The following is a 15,882-nucleotide window of genomic DNA, read 5'->3' as shown; positions in this document are numbered from 1 at the left end:
TTCTCTCTAAGCCCATTTTAGCTGTATCTCCTAAGTTTTCATATATCAAATCTATGATATCATTCAGTTCAAAATATTTTACAATTTTTGTTCTATTTTTTTCATTGTCCCATGGATTATGTGGAAGTGAATTATCTACACAATAGGTGGGATTTTTTTTAAGCTATTCCTGTTTTTAAATGCCTGTCAATTTCATTGTGGTTAATGAACATACTCTGAAATATCTAAATTACTGAAAATTGCTAAGATATCTTTATAATAAAGCATATGATCAGTTTTTATAAATATTCCCAATGTGTTTTAAAATATGTTATCTGTTTTTGAGGACCCTGTGGTGTGTATATTTCAATTATGGTCACTTCATTAGTTATGTTGTTTAGATTTTGCATATACCTAGTGATTATTTTGTCTGTTGTTCTAATGGCTATTGAGATAGGTATGTTAATGTCTCCCACTAAAGTTTCTGATTTGCCTGTTTACCCTTTTAGTTGTTCAAACTTTGAATTAAACCCTTTATCATTATTGAATGGCCCATTTTATATTTTCTAATGTTTCTTGGTTAAAGCCTCTTGTCTGATATTAGTGTATTGTCACAATGTTTCTTTTTTTAATTTTTATTTTGAGGAAGATCAACCCTGAGCTAACATCCATGCCCATCTTCCTCTACTTTATATGTGGGATGCCTGCCACAGCATGGCTTGATAAGCCATGTACCCAGGATCTGACCTGGTGAACCACAGGCCACCGAAGCAGAATGTGTAAACTTAAATCACTGCACCATGGGGAAGGCCCCCACAATGGATATTTTTCATTAGAGTTTGTGCACCATGTTGTTTTCCATCCATTTGGTATCTCTCTGTATTTTTTGAAAGAAGCAACACATGAAATAATCATTTTAAAATAGTGTTACATAAAACAGCAGCAAGTTAGCATAAAATGACTAGTAAAAAATTCAACAAAATATGTGTGATGCTTATATCCTGACTTAATTCTAAGAGAACCTAGAGAAACGTCAGTTGCTCAATATGAATATGACACAGAGAGTTCATCATTATTTCATACAAGCAAGTGGCATAGGCTCTCATAAGCTTATGGGTAAGAGTCCTGCGGGCTGGTTGCTTTACAGTCAGATGTGGAAAGACCATATCTGAACACAAAGAGTGTTTATTAATTCAGGGATTTCTCCATATGGTTGACCATCAGAATCATCTAGGAAGATTATAGTATTTACAAAAAATGATGAATGTAAGAACATAAACATGATTAAAAGGAGAGACAAATGTTCCTTAATCATCCTCTCTATGCTCTTAATTCTGCTACCAAGAAATAATACAATCTCTGTAGAATAGCTCTGAAAAACACTTTCTTTCTACTTCTGAAAGTTACTTCCACAACTCTAAATAATTTGTTCATATTTCTATTTCCAGAATTATCAACTTTGAACATGAAATCAACTTTCCAGATTACATGTGGAGTTACTTTATTTTATTTATGTATTTTTGTTGTTGAGAAAGCGTCACCCTGAGCTAACATCCGTTCCCAATCTTCCTCTTTACATGTGGAGTTACTTTAGTTAACTGGTATCATTACCTCTTCTTTCATTCTGATGTCTCATAGTTGTCTTCTATTTTAGATATTAATAGCCTTTGGAATTTTAAAAATTTTCTCAAAAACTATTCATCAACTTTCGAAATCCTCTCATTTGGAGAGATTTTGTTTGTTTGTTTAATATATATTTCCTACCCCTATATTAGACACTGTGAATCAGAATCTCTGAGGGTGTGGTTTAGAGATCTGAACTTTCTAAAAATAAAAGAAAACACACAAAGCTATCACGGTAATTCTGATGATTGTTTGGGAACAATTGGATTAAGAAATTAAAGTCAGTCTAGTAGTTCAAGTGAAGAATTTCAGAACTTTCTCTCTCTTGCAGTTTCTCTCTCTCTCTTTTATTGAGCCAAACTTACTGAGAGACAACAAAGTGCCAGATACTGAGCTGAAGTCTAGAGATATAAAAAATAAAATGGCACATTCCTTGCTCTAATGGAACTCACAGTCTAAGTTCTATTCTACTCTGTTACATATGAGTACTATGGAATTAGTACTCATAATCTCTGTGAAATGTTCCTTATCTGAGTTCAGCTTAGATTTAGAGATTGGCAATCCCCCCAAGTATGATGTACACCCTGAGGTCAACAGTATTCCCACCTTGCTGTAACTTTAGCACTAAATAACGATAAGAACCAGGAAAATGAATCCAGATCCTGAAAATAGTTCAAACGAACAAATTAAAAGTTAGCAGAGAAAATAATTAACTTCTAGTCTTAGTTTTAAAAAATAATTCTTCACATACATGATATCTGGTTTGAATGCAATTCCAATGAAAACAAAATAGGCATATTCCTTGTGAACTCAATAAAGCCCACAGAATAGTGGGTGATGAAAAAGCAATGGGAGATTTTGATGTTATCTGTAAAAATACTAGACTATGATGATTAGTAATCTACATAAGATCGATAACATAGATTCCCAACTCATGTGCCATGGAAATGAAATGTGATGAACAAATCACAATGGTGCTGTATTATTTATTCTTAGCCCTGAGGTCCTGGGGATAAACTTGTGACATCCAGAGCCTCTTAGTTGGTCACCGGTAGCCACAAACTCTTTCATCCATTTACCCCATTATCCATAACAATATTACCGTTTTCTATGTGTGCTAGGAAGTTAGGAAGTACTGTTCTATACTTCTCAAATTATATCTGGAGTTCAGTATTTAGCTATGGATGTCTTTGTGAAGGAGGGATGCTGAGAAGATGGAAGACATAGAAAAGCTGTCAAAAGCTTGAAAAATATTTGAAGGTAATGGGATAACTTGCAGGCATATTTATATATCCTAAGGGAAGCAAAAGTGAGAGAGTTTATTTTGTGTATGGTGTTTGAAAGATTTACAAATACACTTTTAATCAATGTCAGGAAAAGTATTCTAACATTTGAGCTTTTAGAAATGGAATGAACTGCTTATTCTTCTCCTGAAATGCACTCAACCATAAACCAGATGATGATTCACGTACACTGGAGAAAAGATCTCCTTAATTCATTTTAGGATAAAATACAAAAATCTGCACTCTTTTGACCCTCTCAAACACTCTTAGTTTTTGTAATCTTCCTGCCACAGAACGCTTGCCTTATCTCCAGAATATGTCAGGTTTTCCCTACTATTTGCCTTTTTATTTGCTCTTCTTTTCACATGAAATAGTCTTACCACCTCTTTCTCTCTGTTGTCTAGTAAATATTTTTTTTTCTTTTCAAATCTCATTTAGAATTGAAATCATCATGGAAACATTCTCCAATTCCTTTTAATTGATTGGATCTTCTAAATACAGAAAACAGTCATTTCTGAGCAGCACGTTTTCAGACTGAGCTATGATGAAAGCCAGATGATGGACCAATCAGAATTACTCTCCTCTGTACCCTAAGTAACTAGCACAGTGTTTGGCACATTATATAGGATTAAAAAAAAGTATTTTATGAATAATTCAAAAATCAATATATTGAGGAATATTTGCCTGAATTTTTACATTGATTATTTACAGACCTAATATTCTCAATTCAGAAGTGTGAAATGAACACACTCACCTTTCTTCTTCCTGGAAACCTCAGTGTGAAATTTTATTTACAACTTGTTTTCTTTGACTAAGGAGAGAATAGCACTAATGTTGATGTTGTGAGATGCACATATCCGACACTCTGCTGTCTTTAGTGCTGGGAAGGCAGGCACAGCCCTGGGTCTCAGAGTCACTTTTGAACCTGCTCTGCATCACAAGTCAGTATCTCCAACTGTACGTAAATTTTCAATTTGTGTTTCTCCAGCTTCAACATAGCAAACATTCTCACCCTTCACAGTCCCCTGAGCAGTTCTGATTGCTGTGCTATGAAGGTGTGTCCTTGACTTAGATATGCCAGACCCCAAATAACTTGGAGAGAAATACTCTCCAAGGATTTCCATTTCTCAGAGAACAAGCCCTTGAGAAAAGAAGCAATTACAGTTGAAATTTCCCAGTTATCTAGCTTTATCCTTCAAGAGGGGTTCTTTGTCAATCCTGAATTACCAATTAGTGCTAACGATTTGATCACAGGATCACCTAAGGACTTATTTTAATGCAGATTCTGATCCAATGGTGTGAGTGGGGTTTGAGAGATTGAGATTCTGCATTTCTTACAAGCTCCTAGCCAAGGTTATTGGTTCACAGTCCACACTGAATAACTGGTTTTAGAGGACCATGGCACATTCTGAAAAGTTATCTTACCTTTAATAGGGCTAGAAATGTTTAAATAATGAACTAAACCACTTGTTTCCTTGTATGAAAATATGTTTAATTTATTTTCTGTATAAATAGGTAATACATTTACTCGATTCAAAAGTGAAATCTATACATAATTGGATTTTGGAGTTTGGGGGTAAGAATTCAAAATATTGACGTAATATTTACCCTTTTGAGGACTTCACTATTAATATTCTACTTAATAAATTGTATATTTAAAAAATACTTTGTTATTAAGCACCTATGTTTCATAAGCCTTCTTCTTTCTTGTGTGTTTTCACTTTTTTTTTCCAAAACAAGAGTAATTAGAAACACTCTTGGATTAGTTTGAATCAAGGTAAACTGAAAATGACACATCAAGGAAGTTGTGGTAAGCCATGGCTGCTAGATCAGGTGTAATTCTCTTTACAGCTGTTTAGACTTGGGTTACATTAGTGTCTCTCAATTTTGGATGCATATCTAAAATGATCAAAGAAATCTTATTTTCCTTTTATTTCAATACACAGTGTGTATCCCATATCAATTAAATCAAAATCTTAGAGTCTGAGGTCAGTTATCAATATTTTTTAAAAGTTCTCAATATTTAATATGCACAGGAATAACCTAGAGATCTTGTTCAAATGTGGTTTCTGATTTAGTAAGTCTAGTACATGGCTTGAGACTATACATTTTTAACAAACTCTCAGATTTTGCCACTGCTACTGGTCTATGGACCACTCTGAGAAACAAGGTGTTAGATGATCTCTTGTTTTGAAGACCTTTGTTTATAATTGTTTCAGATTCAAGCAAGGTCCTTCATGACCATGCATCAGAAAGCTGCTTTTAGCTATGGAATTACAATGGCTGCATGATTCTAAGAGACTGTTACTTCTTTGTGCTGAATAAAAGAAGTGACAAAGAGAGTTAGAGCCTGGTTGAGGTCAGAAATAGAAAAGACATAAACATACCTTTTGATAAGTGATTGTACAATAATGAAAACTACTAAGAAACTCATGGAAGCTATTCTTTCAATTCTGTCAGCGTATTTGTTCTGATTCAGGAGAGAATATATATATATATATATGTATAATATATATTCTCTCTCTATATATGTATCTATATTATATATATATATGAAGACACACACACATGTATATGAAGAAATATATATATATTATAGGTACTATAGATGTATGAAGAGAGAGACACAGAGAGAGAGAGTTTGAATTTGACCGAGTCTTATGTGATCCAATTTCTTTGCTGTGAATTATTACCTAGTTAGTGAGCTCTATCTTGAGAATTCTACATTCATCCATCCTTTTATTTAGTAATTCAAACTAGAAACTTGCCTTCATCCTTATGCATTCTTCTACTTACAACTCATTTCTATTTAGCCATCTCTGAGCAATCCACCCTTTCACAAAACTCTTGAGAGTCTCCTTTCTTTCTAGTTTCACTATCACTGGCATGCAATATCTTGCTTAGAACAATAAAATTACTGCTCCCCATCTTGGATTCTGCTTTATTCTCTTTCGATCCATCTTCCACACCAACTTAGGTGTAATATTACTTCACTAAAGTAGTTATATCTTACAGTGACCCAGGGGTAATTCATGAACTGTCTTCTGTCTACTTTTCTATTTTTGTAGCTTGATCATATTACCCTAAATATGATATGACTTTCTGGATCTTCACATTACCTTTCACTGAGTCTGTATTTTCTGTGTGAGATCAAGTCCCAGTAATTCAAGGGTCAACCCACCAAGACTCTCTTTGTCCATTGTTGGTCCATTTGTGTCTGTTGGACAGAGCATTGGGTTAGTAATCATGCCTAAGACAAGAGTTATGATTGTAGCATTTTTCATTTCCTTTGTAGGACCGATGAAAATTAAGTCAAATAAATATGAGGGCTCTTTGAGAATAAATGTCTGACATCAATGAATGAATGTATCATGGAGTACGAGGGTGATAAAGATATAGTATACATTTTTGTCCTATATTTGGCAACTACAGGTAAACACCTCAGCTTGTTATATCAGGTGAATAACATAGCACACTATCCAAAGAAAACTGATCTGCCATAAAGAATAAGATAGTTTGAATTGGGAGGAGAGAGAAGACAACCGAATATTTAGAATATCCTGTGAATTCACAGTTACAAGATGTTAAATGTACAGAAGCAGAAATGCAATATGAGAGAAGGGAAGAGATGTTTTAAAGAAAAAATTAACATGAAATGAAAAGTATTTGTAAACTATAAAGCAAAACAGCATGAAGGGCATGAAAGTGATACAACTTAGCAGGATATTTGGCTTTCATGAGCAGTTGCTTCATAAATAACTGCAGAATTATTGATATAAAAATAAGACAATGTTGTTTGATCTGCTTGTATACAAATTGTAGCTATCAAGTATAATAATTTCAGTCTCTGTACTGTGTGTCCACAATGAGACTATACCGAGTTTCCATTTTTGCTCTTTTTTGCCTCCACTAGAATAGTATTGAAAGATTTTGATTCATTACACCAAATGAAATAAAAAAGTGAAAATACCATTGAAGACACCTGGAGGAAAGCAGCACAGTCATATATGGACTGGGGATGCTTGATGTGTAGAAGAGAGTTCTCAGAAAGTTCTTAGACCTACCCACAATTATCTGGGTACAAAGTTCCACTTTGAATAAAATTGTGGGTCCCAGAGCCAAACTTTCTAGGCTGATAATTTATTATGTTTGAGACCCTGGGCATTTATTCAGACTAAATAAGTTCTAATTTCTTTAGTTTTCAAAGGGAAATAATACTAGGGCTTGCTTTGAAGGAATACTGTAAAAATTAAATAAAGTTATCTATTTAAAGTGTTAGACATAGTGCTTAATATTTCATAAAATCTTAATGATATAGTTTACTATTATTATATCATCATCATAATCATCATTGTTCCTGTTTGTATTTTTTGAGGTAACACTGGTTTATAACATTATATAAATTTCAGGTGTACATCGCTATATTTCAATTTCTATGTAGACTACATCATGTTAACCACCCAAAGACTAATTACCATCCATCACCTTACACATGCACCCAGTAACCCCTTTCACCCTCCTCCCTCCTCCTTCCCCTCTAGTAACCACAAATCTAATCTTTTTCTCTTTGTGTTTGTTTCTTCTTGTCATTGTTGTTTTTATCTTCTATTTATGAGTGTGATCATTCCTTGTTTGACTTTCTCTCTCTGACTTATGTCACTTTCCATAATACCCTCAAGTCCATCCTTATTGTTGCAAATGGCAAGATTTCATCTTTTTTTAATAACTGAGTGGTACTCCATTGTGTATATGTACCACATCTTCTTTATCCATTCGTCCAGTGATAGGAACTTAAGTTGTTTCCAAGTCTTGGCTATCGTGAATAACACCACAATCAACATAGGAGTGCATATATCTTTATGAATTTGTGTTTTCATTTATTTGGATAAATACTCAGCAGTGGAATAGCTGAATCAAATCGTAGTTCTATTCTTAACTTTTTGAGGAATCTCCGTACTGTTTTCCATAATGGCTGCACCAGTTTTCATTCCTACCAGCAGTGTATCAAAGTTCCCTTTTCTCCACTTCCTCTCCAACACTTGTTATTTCTTGTCTTAATTATAGCCATTCTGACAGGCTTAAGGTAATATCTCATTTTAATTTTGATTAAATCCTTTAGTTTTTGTTTGTCTGGAAATCTCTTTATCTCTCCTTCCATTCTGACTGATAACCTTGCAGGGTAGAGTATTCCTGGCTATGGGGTTTTTTTTTTTTTCTTTTCAGCACTTTAAATACATCATGCCACTCCCTTCTAGCCTGTAAGCTTTCCTCTAAGAAGTCAGCTGATAGCCTTACGGGGTTTCATTTGCGTGTGACTTGTTGCCTTTCTCTTTCAGATTTTAGGATTCTCTCTTTATCTTTAGTTCTTAATATTTTAATTACAATGTGTCTTGATGTGGACCTCTTTGGGTTCATCTTGTTTGGTGCTCTCTGTGCTCCCTTTACCTGTGTGGCAGTCTCCTTCCTTAGGTTAGGAAAGTTTCCATCTATTATTTCTTCAAATAGATTCTCCTCCCCTTTGTCTCGCTCTTCTCCTTCTGGGACATCTATAATACGGGTGTTAGTGCACTTGATGTTGTCCCAGAGGTCTCTTAGACTGTCCTCATTCTTTTTAGTTCATTTTATTTTTTCTGTTCAGCTTAGGTGATTTCCTCTACTCTTTATCCAGTTCACTGATTCTTTCTTCTGTATTATCTACTCTACTATTAATCCCCTCTAGTGAATTTTTCATGTCTATTATTGTGTTCCTCAGTTCTAATTGGTTATTTTTTATATTTTCCAATTCTTTGTTGAAGTTCTCACTGTATTTATCTATTCTTCTCCCAATATCAGTTGGCATCCTTATGACTATTAGTTTGTACTCTTTATCAGGTAGATTGTTTATCTCTGGTTCATTTAGTTCTTTTTCTGAAGACTTTCCTGTTCCCTTATTTGGAATGTATCCATTTATCTCCTCATTTTGCCTATTTCTCTGTGCTCATATCTGTGTATTAGGTAGATCAGCACCATCTTCCAATCTTGGAGAAGTGATTATATGTAAGAGATGCCTTATGAAGCACAGTTTCCTTCTCATCACCAGTTCCAAGTGCTCCAAGAGTGTCCCCTGTGTGGGCTACATGTGTCCTTCTGTTGAGGTGGGGTTGCTCTTACTGCAGGTGCATGAGTAGGCTAGGCTGTCCCTCTGCTGATTGATTGTAAGTCTCAGCTATGTGCAGCTGCTATGGTCCCTTCAATCACCTCATTGGGTGAGAGAGCCCCAACACTGTTGGCTGCAAGGTCTAATAGCACATTCCTGCTGCAGTTTTTCTGTTAAGTGAGTAGGCCTACAGTGTGGCTGGTTGCTAGGCTCAGAGGCTCACAATTGTAGGCCTCCAGTCTGCAAGGCTGTTATCATCTCTCTCAGTAGTGCATCTGGGTGGGGCCAGCCTCAGGGGTGGCAGTACAAAATTTCTTCAGGCATTGGAAGTTGGAGCAAATCCCCTATGTGGCTTTTTGAGAAGCACAAGTATGCTGCAGCTGAAAAGCCCCAAATCTTGCAGGCTTACACACTCCAACCATGCAGTCCTGCCCCATGTGCATGCCATGCCCCACTAAAGCAGATCCACATGCCCTATTCCACAGGTGCTACACGCTCTACCAACACAGGCCCACCCCTCACATATGCCCTTCCCCATTAAGGTGTATCTACTCACTCTGCTACAGAAGTCCCACACATCCCACCTATGCAGGCCCACTAGTTGCCTGAGGGCTTGCTGGTAGGTGTGCCCCATCCCTAGGGTGGGCTGCCTGCCCTGGCTGAGATGAATGAAATCAGTGCTCTAGATGAAGGAGATAAACCCTTGGGCTAACCAGCTGGGGGAAGAACTCAAATGGCATCTGCCAGTATCTGTGTCAGCATGCCTGTACAAGGTCAAAATAATGTCTGCTGCCAATCTCTCAGTGTCTGAGGAGGTGGTCTTAGCCACCTCCTGCCTCCCTGAGATGTGCCCAGAGCCTGTCAAATGAGTCTGTTGTCACCAAAAGACTGTGTACCTTTCTTTCTGGTGATGTTGTGTTGCTTTCTGAAGTGAGTGAACTTGTGCATGGACCCTTTAAGAGCAAGCCTTTCTTTGTCTTACATTTGATAGCTTTCCTAGGGGTGTTCCCTGTTGTTGTTAATAGACAGCAAAACCACATATTTAGACAATCATCTTGGTTGTGGTGAGTTCAAAAGCTGCTTATTGTTGCAAAGCTCTCCTGCTTAGATACCCTGCTACTCCAGGGAATGATTTGTACCTTAAGATTGCTCCTGGCCTTGAAGCACTGCACGAGAATGTGGCTTTTTTTCTTCTCCACAAAGGAATTTCTGCCCCTTCCTGCTCAGTCAGTACTGTCCCTTGTTGTGGGGATTCTTCTCCTCCAGCTTCTGGTTCTCTCAGGGGTCATTGTTTCAATGATACTTGAAAATATGTTGTGTCCCTGGAGAAGCTGAGTTCAGAGTCCTCCTGTGGTACAATCTTCCCAGCAATCACTTTGTTGTTTGTACTTTTAATAAAAATATTTTAAGAAAAATAAACCCAGGTCACCTTTAATCCTCAAGAGTCTTTTATGTTATTCTTAGTGTCGCCCGTACATAATCACTGTAATACAGGATCAAAAGAGGTGGTCTAGAGGGGAATTTTGGAGATCTGTTATATTGGTAAATGTCACACAACATCCAAAAATTTGAACAATAAACTTAATAAATTACATATTTCAGCAAACCAAAGGCCTGTTCTGATATTACATCATGACATCGATGTTCTTCATGAACATTTTCTACTGTCCAGATCTTTTTTGAGGGCAAACTTGATATCCTTATTCCACAGACTGTAGATCAGGGGGTTCCGCATGGGCACAATGATGGTATGAAACACAGAGGACAGTTTCCCTTGGCCATGGAGCTCACAGATGATGGCTGCAGTACATGAATACTGCAGATCCAAAGAAAACAGCAACATCTGAGATGTGGGAACTGCATGTGCTGCTGGCATCGGACCTGCCGTCAGTGGAGCAAATTTGGAAGATAATATAGAAAGTAAAGACAGAGGATGCAAGGATAGTTAAGGCAGGAGTCAGAATGTTAAATATACTGATGACTAGAACCAACAATTCATTGATGTAGTTGCTGGAATACGATAGCTCCAAGAGTGGAAAGAAATCACAGAAATAATGATTAATTACATTGTTCTTGCAGAGAAAGAGTCTCAATATAAAACCTGCATGGATTGTAGATCCAACGATGCCCAAAATATAAACTCCCACTGTGATCCAAAAGCAGATGTGATGATGGCATAAAGCAAAGGCTTACAGATGGCAAGATGGTGATTTTATCTCATTGCAGCCAACAAATGACACTCAACTATATTAAAAACCATGATGAAATAGAGCTGAGTCAGGTATTCAGGGTAGGAAATGATGTTCTTCTCTATCACAAAGTTCTCCAGCATTTTGGGGGTAATGACAGAGGAATGGCAGAGATCAATCAAAGACAAGCTGCTGAGGAAATAGTACATGGGGGTGTGCAGGTGAGAACTGAGCCCTATCAGTGTGATAATACCCAGGTTACCCACCACTGTGACCACATGGATTTCTAAGAAGAGGAGGAAGAGTGGTGGTTGGAGTTCAGCATGTTCTGTTAGCCCAGGGAGGATGAACTCAGTCACTGTGGAATGATTTCCAGGGCCTATTATCCTTTCAGCAGGTTCTAGGTTTAAAAAAGAAAAATGAGGGTACCCATGAGTGTGTATGTGTGAAGGGGAGAATAATTCTGTGAAGATGATTATTTTATCTCTCATCAGAGGAGGTTCATAATGCAGGGATCTGTTGAGTCTTTTCTGCTATTCTGGGACAATCAATGATTCTGGTTGAAACAGATAAGGAATTATAGTCAGCAAAAACCTTACAATTGATATATTTCTTAAATTTTATTGGAAAATATCGATTTCCGTATTTTTATTTTTTAATATTTTTTCTTTTAAGATTGGCACCTGAGCTAACATCTGTTGCCAATTTTCTTTTCTCTTTTATGCTTCTTCTCCCCAAAGCCCCCCAGTACATAGTTGTATATATACTAGTTGTAGGTCCTTCTAGTTGTGTTATGTCTGATGCCACCTCTGAACGGCCTGATGAGTGGTGCTAGGTCCACGCCCAGGATCCAAACCAGTGAAACCCTGGGCTCATGAAGCAGAGCACACGAACTTAACCACTCAGCAACAGGGCCAACCTCTTCTGTATTTTTAAAGTCAGTCAGAAAGACCATTGCTACTGTTATCTCTGAAGACTCTTTTCTTTCCTCCCATATTCTATATGTATATATTAATATCATCCATGTAAAATTGCATAATATTTTCATTTCGCTCAGAATACATAATAGTAGTGTATGCTTTCTATAATTAATAAACATATGATTCATAAGTCTGTGAAAAGTACTTATATTAGTCTGGGTTATTTTGTTACTAGAATTCCAAGTCAAAATATCTGATGGACTGGGCAACTACCAATATCATTTTACCTGAGATCTGGCTGCTCTGCATTTCCCAGCTCCCTTAACCCAAGCCTACTCCCACAGAAAGCAGGAATATAACTGCCGGCAGACATCCTGTTTATATCTCATCAGCTTTTCCAAGAGCAAGGAGCAATCATCTCTTGTTCAAATTTGGATAATCTCAGGGTCCATAATATCACGGCCTAGAATTAGGTCATGTATTCCTCCACTTTGACGAAGGGAGCAATGGACTATGATTAGTGAATGCAATTTGGACATCATTGTTGAAGTGATGGATGTCAGAAAACTATTCATAGTCCCAAAATATGAGAAAGGTTTAGGAAGTGAAGATAGACACTGGGTATGACTTATGTTGATATTTTTTTATAATGCTGTGTTTTGCACGTACTCTCTACAGAATTCAAAGATGGTGGAGATGTGGATTGGCAGAAAACATGCAAAACATAATTAGAAACTTTAGTTTAAATTCATACAACAGGGTGATGTGCTTTTTTAAAAAAGGCCAATGTATCTTTAGATTTGCTAAAAAACACATAGATTCTAGAAAATGGAAATTCATATTCTTGCTTGATACTCAAGCAATAGTTGGATTAGTGTTTTCACTTTGGGAAAAATACTTTGTGTGATATAGAAATACTGTACAATTTCAGAAAAATGATCTAGAAATCTGTCATTTTAGAATGGCTAAAATAACAGGATATTTCTCGAGTAAAGCAAAAATTCACGTAGCACATGACAGTTATCTCAATGTTCAACATGTTTCTTTCAGAGATATTGGCCTCATGCTATAATGTCTCCAAGAAAGGGAAGTAAAACTAACTGCTTGAAACCACAGAGAGAAATATTTGCTTTCACAAAAAGATGAACATTCTAACCATCAGACATATCCTGATCTTAAAGTCAGAAATGTTTGAGCACAGCATGAATAAGCACTTACATAGCACATATTGTTTAAGGACACAAGCACCTAATGGGTTGTTGAATTAACTCATCTTTAACATTCCTTCAAGTTCCCATATTTCATGATTTCATAATTCTAATAGGTCTTGATATTAGATTAGACAATAGTGGATTGAAACCTCAACTCAACCCCATACTTGCTGTGTGACCTTGGAATAACTTTGTTCACTGTCCAACTATCTCAAAAGCAGAAATGCTAAGATCTTTTGCTTGTAAAAACTAAGTTAAGTGATGCCTACAAGTTGCTTAGCACAGTTCCTGATCTTGGTAAGAACTTAATAAATGTAGATGTTATTTTAATTTTAACGTATTGGTTTACTCTCTGATACAACTTTTATTTGACCTACATTTTTATTCCTGTAATGATTGCCAGAGTTTTATTTTTTTTTCCTTAGTACATGTTCTTGTTGCTTCTTTCCCCATGAATACATAAAATAATACAGAGATTTGGAATTACTTAGTAAATATTAACTTCCTGAAACTATTAATATTTTCTATGGTCTCCAAATAAAGTTCAAACCAATTTCTTTGTCATTCAAATATTTATATCACCTAGCAGCAGAAGGAAAGTTTTCTTTTTTGTGTTCCAACAAGTATCACATAATTTAGCTATTTCAAAGAAGAGCATTTGGTAGATTCTCTTTTTTGACTCATCATATTCCCTTAGTTTTCTTTCATTCTGTCCCCCTCTGTCCTATATAATTTATTTAATAGTTAGGATCCTTTAGTTAAAGTCTGCAAAATCAAAGATCCAGTTAATAAGAACATTTTTATGTACCCATGAATATGTTTCTTATGTTTACATTTAGCATATACTTAATTCTGTATTAGTTATTATGAGTTATTTACTGGTTTTTCTTCTATACTAGACTGTAAACTCAATACAGAGCTTCACACAGTCTTATTTACAAGTATCAATAATTATCTGTTTTAAATAAGTTATTGCAAGAAGCCTAGTGATATGTTAACATTGACTCGATATAAGTGAACAAAGCCCTCACATTGTCTCAGTTGAAATGAGAAGACAAAGAAGTGTTTATCATAATTTTATTCAGCAAGGGAAAGGTAGATGATCAGGGAAACTTTGCTTATCAAGGTGTATGAATGCTAGAGTGAGGACAGGAAGAGATAGATAAAAACTTGCATGCATCTCTAAGTGCACTGGGAAGGAACTAGAAGAGAGGACTCTAAAATTTTAAAAGTCAAGAACTAGGATTCAGACAAACCCCACTTGCTTCCTAAAACTTCAGCACTGTGTAGTTTTCTCTTCCATTTCTCTGAAGGGAATTGATTATGAAGATCCTGGTGAACAGTTCCTAGTACTAACCTGGCAGGACTCCTTGGTATTGAGGGGGTCATAGCCTAAAAGTCTCCAAGGCAATAATTTTAAATTGCTGGTCCTGATCTCTGATGAAGCCGATGATTCTCTGCGAAGGCTGGTTGATATGATATCGTGATTTTATACTCTGATTATTGACCCTAAGAAACTGATTAGGAGCAAATATGATAACGACTTCCCGTTAGAATCTTATCCCAGAAGTATCAACTCTTGGGAAAGGAAACTTTAAACTTGGGAAATGAAACAACTGAAATTTCCCTTTTCGCTCTTGGTTCTCAACTATTTAATAGTGCCACGTAAGTGTGATTCATTGTTCTTTTAGATTATGAATCAGAAACAAGGATGTGATATTTTTTGTTAGAACTCCAGTCAATTTCATGCCAAACGACTTAAAAGTTCAAAATTTCAGGAAATTTTTAAAACATACACTAAAGGAATGTTCTAAAGTGATTTCTGACCAGGGTAAATAGAAAATCATGGAAAATAACCTTTGCATGTAAGATCTAAAAGTTTTTATTTTCATTGACCTCTAATAACTGTATTTAGATACCATGATATACTCATAAAACAGTAATTCTTGGAATATTTTAACTTGGTGGCTGAATGAAAGCATCAGCTGGATATTTCCATAACCCTATGAGAAGTTCCAACAAGCCTAACAAGGAAGTTGATGACTTTATTTTCCTCGAAAATTAAAAGGGGAATGTTGAGGAACAACATAGAGATTCATGTGTTATAGAGATTGTTTTAGTTCTACACAAATATTAAATTATTTTGTTTGGAAACAAAAATTGCATTTAATAATATCATTCAAAGTATTCATTGAATATTATATCGTTTTTGAGATAATAATTATAAATCTTGTTATTTATTTTTTCTTGCTTTCAATATAATTGATGTATAAAATTGTGTAAATTTAAGCTGTACAACATGTTGATTTGATAAACTTACATGTTGCAAAATGATTACCACCCTATCGTTAGCTGTCACCATGATGTCACATAAGTACCATTTTTTTTCAGTAATGAGAATATTTAAGATTTACTCTCTTGGAAACTTTGAAGTATGTAATACAGTATTATTAACTATAATTATCATGCTTTACATTAGATCCCCAGAACTTATAACTGAAGTTTGTACCTTTTGACTAACTTCTACCCATTCCCCGATAA

At 35.7% G+C, this 15,882-nt stretch overlaps 1 pseudogene; it reads right to left on the bottom strand.

The window, feature by feature from the left end:
• Positions 1-10,669: 10,669 nt before the first annotated feature.
• LOC124225593 (putative olfactory receptor 8G3) lies at positions 10,670-12,439 on the bottom strand (annotated as a pseudogene).
• Between the last annotated feature and the right edge of the window lie 3,443 nt (positions 12,440-15,882).

The sequence above is a fragment of the Equus quagga genome, chromosome 14 (genome assembly GCF_021613505.1).
Source record: "Equus quagga isolate Etosha38 chromosome 14, UCLA_HA_Equagga_1.0, whole genome shotgun sequence".
In the NCBI taxonomy this organism is placed as follows: Eukaryota; Metazoa; Chordata; class Mammalia; order Perissodactyla; family Equidae; genus Equus; species Equus quagga.
The sequence above is the reverse complement of the archived record's forward strand: the minus strand, read 5'-3'. Positions and strand labels throughout refer to the sequence as shown.